The 9,973-nt window shown below is 36.2% G+C and overlaps 1 pseudogene; it reads right to left on the minus strand.

Moving 5' to 3' along the window:
* Window positions 1–584: 584 nt before the first annotated feature.
* On the minus strand, window positions 585–8,427 carry LOC125812920 (putative late blight resistance protein homolog R1B-16; annotated as a pseudogene).
* Window positions 8,428–9,973: the final 1,546 nt, after the last annotated feature.

Consider the following 9,973-nt stretch of genomic DNA (forward strand, 5'->3'; position numbering starts at 1 on the left):
ACATAGTTTTTCCCTCTTTTATGTTAAAACTGAATCCACATATATTATCAAATTTGTACTTCAAAAGAATTAACAGTTGTATATATGTATGTATTCAGCATCATACTTACTGCTGCAAACGACGTGAAATGTTGTATAGCAGCCCTCAACTACAAATGTATATCTTAAAAGATTTACAAAAACTGAGATATAGAATTACTTCATACAGTACAGAGAGTCAGGATGTATCTGAACTCGAAGAGTAACACATGATATGCAAATAAATCAAGCCCGTGGCAAAGAAGAGAAGAGCGCATACAACTTGAATGAACTAATCTTGAAGCTATAGGCTAGATTGAACAAAAGTCGTGCGATAACAATAGCAATGCAACTTACCAAAACAGCATAAAATAGCTGAGAGAATGCAATAGATGTCTGAGGATTCATCTTTAGCCTCAAAAGCTGATGTACGGGCAAAGGGAATTCTGTCCTGCATTTTATCTTTAAAAAGAATGATAGCTCAAATATTTGAAAACTTCACATGTTTAAGACTAGAAATTACAAAAGTAACTCTGTCATATAAAATAAAACCGAGGAAGTAATAAATTCATCTGTACTCACATATTTTCCCAGGGTAAGAGCGCTCAAGACTTGAGCAGGCAATGGACCTGAAGCTTGTCTTCTCCCGTCATATCTTCAGCATATTGCTTAATCATCATAGCGGAATCTTTAAGTTGACGGTTATAATCAACTTTGATAATTTTTAATGAATAAATGTCTCCAAAACTAGGCGGAATCTCCTCAAGCTTCCGACATCTCCACAGTACTAATTTCTCAAGTATGGGAAAGGATTCCTCTCTGTTGGCTGATGGAGGATTTCCAAGAAGATATTCTTGTCATCAAAGATGTGATCCTCTAAGATGAGAAGATATTCTTCATATCAAGATATGATCCTCTAAGATCTTAGTATAATTGTGGTAATCTAGAATATCATATCTCTGATTCTTTCTCTTAATGTAAAGATTTAGGTGATTCTATTCCACAATCTTTTATGTATATATAAAGCCATGTACATGACATAGAAAGATATGAATGAAATTATTCAATAATCTTATTCCACATGGTATCAAAGCTTTAGGCTTATTCCTGGCCAATTTTATTCATCCTATCTTGAAAAATCCCTTTTTGCTATCTTTATCTACCCAAACCATGTCTGAAAATGGTAGTGCCGCAAATGTTCCAGTCTCTGAAAATGTTTCTGCAACCGTAGAGAATAACTCTATAGTTTCAATTGGAGATTTGCAACATTCAGCTTCAACAGGTAGTTGTCCATTGGCCTTCACAGGTATTTCTTACTCTTTTATTACTAATGTCTCAGACAAACTTTCTCCAATGTGGGTGGTTGATTCCGGGGCAACTGATCACATGACCAGTCTCTCTCATCTCTTCATATCATATTCCCCTTGTCCTAGCTATAAAAAAATAACTATAGCTGATGGTTCAGTTATTACTGTAGCTAGGCAAGGAGACATACCACTTGGAAAATCCTTGATACTTAAAGATGTCCTTCATATCCCAAAGTTATCTGCAAATCTCATTTCTATCCAGAAACTCACCAAAGATTCCAAATGCCAAGTAACTTTCTTCCCTTCATATTGCTTATTTCAGGAACAGAACACGAAGGAGATGATTGGGCGTGCTAGTGAGAAAGGTGGTCTTTATTGTTTGGATTTCCACAATGGTGAATATATATCTAAGAATTCCTTGTCTAGTTCATTCTTGTCTGAATCTATCATGTCCAATAAAGAGAAAGTATGGCTTTATCATCGTCGGTTAGGTCACCCTTCCTTTTATGTAATCAAAAGGATGTTCCCATCTTTGTTCAAAGATTTGATTGTTGAGTCTTTTCATTGTGATGATTGTGAAATTGCAAAACACAAACGTACTTCCTTTCCAATTAGTCACAAAAGATGTCAAACTCCATTCTCTCTTATTCATAGTGATATTTGGGGACCCTCTCCCATTCCTAATATTTTTGGTGCTAGATGGTTTGTGTCATTCATTAATGATTGTACAAGAGTTACGTGGATCTATTTGCTAAAGCAAAAATCAGATGTCAGCTAAATTCTTCCTACCTTTTTTAATATGATCAAAACCCAATATGATGTGCCAATTAAAAGATTTCGATCCGATAATGCCAAGGACTACTTCAATCAAAACCTCTCTGTTTTCTTCCAAAAAGAGGGAATTATTCATGAATCTTTATGTGTCAATACTCCTCAACAAAATGGGATAGCAGAGAGAAGAAATGGTCTGTTACTTGACATTACTAGATCATTATTGTTTCACAAAAAGGTGCCAAAACAGTATTGGGGGGAAGCTGTCCTAACTGCTGCACATCTTAGTAACAGAATGCCATCAAGAATTCTGAACTTTCAAAGTCCGCTTGATACTCTTAGGAATTTCTTTCCAAATTTTGAAATTTCCAATAAATTGGTTCCTAGAATCTTCGGAAGTGTTGCCTATGTTCATATTCATTCTCAAAATAGAGGCAAATTAGACCCACGTGCTCTTAAGTGTGTTTTCATAGGATATTCTCCTACTAAAAAAGGTTACAAGTGTTATCAACCATCATCAAAGAAATTCTTTGTTTCCGCAGATGTCACATTTGATGAGAGTAAATCCTTTTTTAATCATTCTTACAATCAGGGGGAGTCACTGAAGGGAAAGGAACCTCTAGACTTGTCACTATTTGATTTGTCCATTTCTAGTCGTGCCAAATCCTTGCCTGAGTCACCATTTCTACAGTCACCTGAGTCTCTAAATCCAAATGAACCCATTGAGTCTCCTAATCCAAATATAGATAATGGAATTCTAGAAAATAATCTACCATTGCAGGTATATTCCAGAAGAAAGAGACTAACTGATCAAACTACTCGGTTGCAATCATCTCCTCAGGTTACTGCTCCTGATACCCATCCTGAACTTGTTGAACCGTCAGAAACACCAAACCAAACTGATCATGAAGAAGAATTTAACCAACCTAATGTCCTTGACCTTCCTATTGCAATCAGAAAAGGAACCAGAACTTGCACACAACACCCTTTGAACCTCGCCATGACATATCAAAATCTATCCCCAAGTCATAAAGCTTTTCTCAGTAACCTCCACACAATTCCTATCCCCAGAAATTTGTCTGAAGCATTAGGAAATAAAGAATGGGAGAAAGCTATGAAGGTAGAAAAGGAAGCATTGGAGAAAAACAAAACTTGGGATATTGTGGAATTACCAAAAGGAAAAAGGTTGGTCGGGTGCAGATGGGTGTTTACTGTGAAATATAAGTCAGATGGGTCCATAGAAAGATATAAAGCACGTTTGGTAGCAAAGGGTTATACACAAACCTATGGAATTGATTATTTGGAGACTTTTGCCCCAGTGGCAAAAATGAATACAGTGAGAATTTTATTATCATTGGCTGCAGTTTTTAATTGGAACCTACAACAATTTGATGTAAAAAATGCCTTTTTACATGGAGACTTAGATGAGGAGATCTATATGGAGGTGCCACCTGCTTTTGAAAGCAAGAAGGGAATGGTGTGTAGACTGAAGAAGGCACTCTATGGATTAAAGCAATCACCTCGTGCATGGTTTGGAAGATTTACAAAGGTTATGATCAAGCTAGGGTATCGACAAAGTCAAGGAGACCACACCTTGTTCATACGACACTCAAAAACAGGAAAAGTGACAGCATTGTTGGTTTATGTGGATGACATCATAGTAACAGGTGATGATTCAGAGGAGATACAAAATTTGAAGAAGTGTTTACTCAAGGAATTTGACATCAAAGATCTTGGGAAATTAAAGTATTTTTTGGGAATCGAAGTGGCACACTCAAAACAAGGAATCTTTATTTCCCAACAAAAATATGTGCTTGATTTGTTGAAAGAAACAGGAAAATTAGGGTGTAAACCAGTGGCTACACCAATTGAATACAATAATAGATTGTGCAATGCTCCAGAAGATTCAGTGGTAGATAAAGGCTTGTATCAAAGGCTTGTAGGGAAATTGATTTACTTGTCCCATACAAGACCGGACATTGCATTTGCTGTAAGTGTTGTTAGCCAATTTATGCATGATCCTAGAGAAATGCATCTTCAAGCTGTCAACCGGATTCTACAATATCTTAAAGGAAGTCCAGGAAAAGGAATATTATTCAAAAGAGGAGGAAACATGGTTTTAGAGGCTTATACAGATGCGGACTATGCTGGTTCATTAGTGGATCGAAGGTCAAGTTCTGGATATTGCACCTTCTTAGGAGGAAATCTGGTGACTTGGAGGAGTAAAAAACAAAATGTAGTAGCTAGATCAAGTGCAGAATCTGAGTTTAGATCCATGGCGATGGGAGTTTGTGAGTTGTTATGGCTAAAGATAATCCTTGATGATTTGAAGATAAGATGGGAAGGACCTATGAGGCTATATTGTGACAATAAATCAGCAATAAGTATAGCTCATAATCCTGTACAACATGATCGCACTAAGCATATTGAGGTAGACAGACATTTCATTAAGGAGAAATTAGATAACGGACTCATTTGTACGCCATTTATATCTACAAAAGATCAGGTTGCTGATGTTTTAACAAAAGGATTGCCAAACAATATGTTTCAAGATCTAATAAGCAAGCTAGGAATGGAAGATATCCATTCACCCGCTTGAGGGGGAGTGTTGGCTGATGGAGGAATTCCAAGAAGATATTCTTGTCATCAAAGATGTGATCCTCTAAGATGAGAAGATATTCTTCATATCAAGATATGATCCTCTAAGATCTTAGTATAATTGTGGTAATCTAGAATATCATATCTCTGATTCTTTCTCTTAATGTAAAGATTTAGGTGATTCTATTCCACAATCTTTTATGTATATATAAAGCCATGTACATGACATAGAAAGATATGAATGAAATTATTCAATAATCTTATTCCACACTCTCCAACCTCCCACTTAGCAAGAGCCACTTCATCCAACTCCAAAAATTTGAGATTCTCAAAGGTGTCTTCCTCTCCCATGTTCCATTCTTCCCCCTGGATGATTGTGTTCTTAAGGGTCAAATTTTCAAGGTTGGGCAGTCTCGCTATTATTGATAGCAAATCGGATGACAGAGGAAACACACCCAACCACAAACTTTTCAAACTCGCAGGGAAGTGAAAATCCCATGGCCGATTTGTTGCTACAGAGGGCCCACTGTCATTTGTGTTTGAACTTTCAAAAACTATTCTGAGGTCTTCTAGTTCAGTTAGGAAATCCAATTTCGGGAACCAATATCCTTCAGTTGAATAATCCCATGATTCCTTCAGACGAAATGCAAGCCCTTGAAGATTGGGAAACCTTTTGAAAATATCTTCTGCGTCTTTCGAATAGGAAAGCTCGAGATTCTCCAACTGTCTCAAGTTCTCCAACTTTGTGTCCTCCGCTATCAGTATTGGTTCATCTGAATTCAAATCAAAGAAAGAACATGCACTCATGAACAGCACTCGCAACTTCACAAGATCCCAAATTCTCGGTAATAGTACCAAGGTTGATCCTATGTTAGACACCAAGAGCGTTTCTAGATTCCAGAGGTTTGATAAAGACGTAGGCAGAGATTTAACTTCTGTCCCAATGCATAAGAACCTCAAATGATTCAACATGCATATTTCATTCAGCAAAGAATCTTTCACCTTGATAAAAGAGGGATCCAGGTACAACACTCTAAGAAGCCTCAAGTGTCTCAGGTGACAAATATCAGAAAGACGGTCGTCCAGCTTGTCTCCAACTATCCTCAAAGAATACAGGTGTTTACTAGAATGCCTTATCTTATTTGAACCGAACAGGACAAAATTGTTAAGAAGAAAGAACTCGCTGTTACAATCAATGGTCACTATACGCAGCATCAAATCTGAAGAAGAAGGTGGAGCACTTGAACTTATCCGATCAAACAACTTTTCCTTTTTTGCTTTCATCAAACAAAAGTCATGCACAAGATCATGAAGTCGGCAAGTCGGGTGATCACCTATATCATTGAAAAGAAATACCAAGCTACTGGAAATTAAGTTGTCCAAATAAACATCCATCACTTCTTCCACACTCTTCATCTCTGTCTGTTCCACAAGTCCTTCAGCACGCCAAAAATCTTTCAACGCAAGGATTAGAATTGGACTGTCCTTTGGAAACCTTGCAAGGTAAAGAAAGCATGGCTTCAGGTGATTTGGTAAATGGTCATAACTTAATTCTATAACCTTCATCACTTCCACTTCACTGTTCAAAATAAAGGAACTCAAATTATTTCGAACTTCAAGCCACACAGTTTTTTTCTTTTCCTTCCTTGCTACAACTCCAGCAATCAGATCAGCCACCAAAGGAAGCCCTTTACAATTTTGGGCTAATTCTTTTCCAACATTCAATAGTTCATCAGGGCAACTCTCCTTTCCAAATGCTCTTTTCTCAAATAATTCCCAACTTTCTTCTGGTCTTAGCAATCGAAGGTTAAGAGGATCAGTGTTGCGCTTCCCATGCAAAGCCACTTCCAGTTCTCGAGTTGTTAAAATGATTCTACTTCCTTTATCAACTGTAGGAAAAGGTCTTGTTAAATCATCCCATGTAGTAGTATCCCACACATCATCTATCACAATTAGGTACCTCTTTCCAAACAGTTGTTTCCGTAGCATATCAGCAACATCAATATTCTCACTCAATTTTGAATCCAAGTCACTAACTTGATTAAAAATTTTATGCAACAACTTCTTCTCTTCATATTCTTGGCCGACTGTGCATCATGCACGAAGGTCGAAATGACTAGAAACTGATTTATCATTGTATACTTTGTATGCCAAAGTAGTTTTACCCGAACCCGGCATTCCAGTGATCGAAATGACATCTAGATCTGCCAGTCCACTGGTGAGCTTCCTAATTATCCAGTTTGTCTCCTCCTCAAAACCTACAATTATTTTACCAGTTGTCAATGACTTGCTTTCAACTGACTTCTTGGGAGAGTTTACAACAATGAGGCTCCTGTTCTTGGGAGCCTTCTCAAGTAAATTGGAGATGTCTTCTTTGATAAGCTTGATCTTTTTTATTGTAATGGGAAGTGAGAAAATAAGATGTAAGAGACCATTGTCTCGAACAATAATTGAATCAATGACATCTTTTGCCTCATATGCCACATCTAAAACACGTGCCCACAGATCTTTATACAATTCTTGCTCATCATTCACGAAAAAGGATCTTATGAATTCTAGGTCTTGTTTCACCAGCCCTATTTCTTCCTTATCAAAGCAATTGAATAAGCATTGGAATTTAGCAAATCATTTAAGTGCACAGATGCATGAAGAGTGGTCCATCACTCATGGGGAAGCAACGTTGAAATGAGTCCGGGGCTTTTAGATAAACATGTTTGAGATCTTCCTTGACGGGTTCAATATTTTCCAACAAGTCTAGAGTTGCACGATTTGTTTCATTGACACTCTCTTCATTCCTTGATTTGTCTTTTAAGTCCCAAACAAGAGTTGATACCTCCCTAGTAAGTGCTCCAACACGAGCCAACAGATCAAATAATTTGTCATGATGAATCAAGTCCTTGGGCATATCAGATAGAATAATTAATAGGAACTCTATCATGATATGAATGTTTCGAGCCCCTGAAATACTAGTGGTAGTAACATTTACCATGTGCTCTTGTAGATGAATCAGATATTCCCTAAGCATGTCCGGAGAGGTTTCCAGGAGCTTCTTAATGAAGCGTTCAACTTCTGCTGAAGTTGATGTTTCCAAATTTGTAAAACATATGTGCATCACCTCCAGTTCGATTGGAAAAATCTTCAAGAATAGATGAGCTAGCTTGAAGACTTGAGAGTCTTCACTAATTGTTTCATCCCAAAGGAAGAGTCCAACTCTCTCAGCCATAGGTTGAAACTGAGGTAAGACATATTCAACAATTTCTTGCTCAACGCAACCATTCACTATCAACCCATGGAAATCTCTCATGTTGCCACACACATTCTGAAGAATCTCATATGGATAAACCTTTTCAGCAAGAAACTTGGATATATGATGGAGATTCAGAAGGAGGAAGTTCAACTGCTCCTCAGTAATGATGGCACTTGATTTAGAACGCTGACATGAGCCGATACAATCATCCATATTATTGGCGAGGCTAGGAAGGGTATGATTCATGTAGTTGTATTTACACCCGATGTTGTTGTGAACGTCATCCAAAATTGATCGAAGCAGATCTTTAACCTCTATTTTTGCAGCATTCATTGTATCTTCAAACTTCTCCAAATTGAAATAAGAAAGCTGGACGTACGTACAAATAAATGCTAGCACAAATTTCAGATTTTCAATTTGATCGGCCACGTCAGCAGCTATTTGATCTTTTTCATTCTTTAACCTATCCATGAAATTTAGAACATTGACAACATCCTTGAGAAGAGCAGAAAATGACATCTGCCATAAGACCAAATGTCATATCAAAATTTCAAAGCAACAGACAGTTGGCTAATTAAATATCATCATGATGTTAAATTAGTCTACTGCGAATTAAAGTTAGGATACCACGCCCTTAAAGTCTATACATGATAGATAGAATCATGGAATCATGACAAAGGGAATGGTTCATTATATTTTGTATGACATACCGATGAGTTGTTTGCTTCCTCTTCCTCTCTTACTATTTCATTATATTTTGCTTTTTCCATGATTGTATTTTTCCTTTCAAGTTCTCAAGATCTGATGCATATCAGGAAACAATATTGTATTTATAGTCAGTTGTAATAAACATAGTTGGATGGACTCCAAACATTCGAAATAATCATGAAGAGACATTTTAAGGACGAATATTAAATTTCTAACCATATGCAAAAATACAATTCCACCAAAATTTATTCTGCTTCTTCTTCCCTTTTCAGGGAATAACAACAAACAATATATCTGGATATTGCTGTCTATGTCTTCAAAACTTCAATTTTTACCAAAACGGAACAACACTCCACCATTTCTTACTCCTTCTATTCACTCCGCTCTCTCCAGGTAAAAATTCACCCACACCGGATGTTAATACCAAACTAATACAACTTATCAAGGGTAAGTAGTAATTTAAATCGAGATTTGTAGCAGGTGTGGATTAAGTATTCATTATTTGATATGAAGGAAAACAATTAATCGGAAAGAAAACAACAAATGTGATCATATCTATCATCTGCTCAATTTCTACTTAATAATATTCACAAACAAACAGTTCAGTTGAGTCTTTAATCAAACACATTGTAGGCATCTTTTCTACCAGAATCACAACAACAAAAGCAATTGTGCAAAAATGAACAAGGACCTGTTTTTGTGCTCATAGAGAGGTATAAATAAGTCATTTGGTTTACTTTTTGAAAAGATTTTTACTCCAAAATTAAAGACACTTAATTTTTAGTTAAAAGACTAATAACCTTTTTAGTTGATGAGATGGTTGCTCTACTCCTCTCTCGTTTCCTCCTCCAATAAAATAGACGCACAAAATTTGTGTGGAAGACAAGAGATAGAGAAATGATAAAGAGGGGAGGTGGGGGAATTATATCATTATTACTAGTTCAGATAAGAAAAGAGAACAATTGATCATTGCTCTAATCAGTTTTGAAATATGTTTTAATATATAAATGGTGATAGTTCAAGTAGAAAAAAGAAATTAAAAAAATGACAATTCACGTGTGTTTTTTGATCATTTAACTTTAAAATTTTCATCATATATTAAAGGGAAAAGAAACTCAAATATACAAATTTTGAAAAAAGTCTCATCTATGTTATTTTCGTTTGACAAAAGACTCATCCACCATTATGGATTAACAAAAAATCCATTCGATTTCGTAAAATTCCACATGGTGAATGATGATTCAATCGTCATTATTATTATTATTATTTTTAAAAAAAAATAAAATTATAAACTCACCAAAGATTATAAACGCCCAATGAATCC

Source organism: Solanum verrucosum, unplaced genomic scaffold (assembly GCF_900185275.1).
Source record: "Solanum verrucosum unplaced genomic scaffold, falcon-dt-bn FXZP01000144.1, whole genome shotgun sequence".
Taxonomy (NCBI): Eukaryota; Viridiplantae; Streptophyta; class Magnoliopsida; order Solanales; family Solanaceae; genus Solanum; species Solanum verrucosum.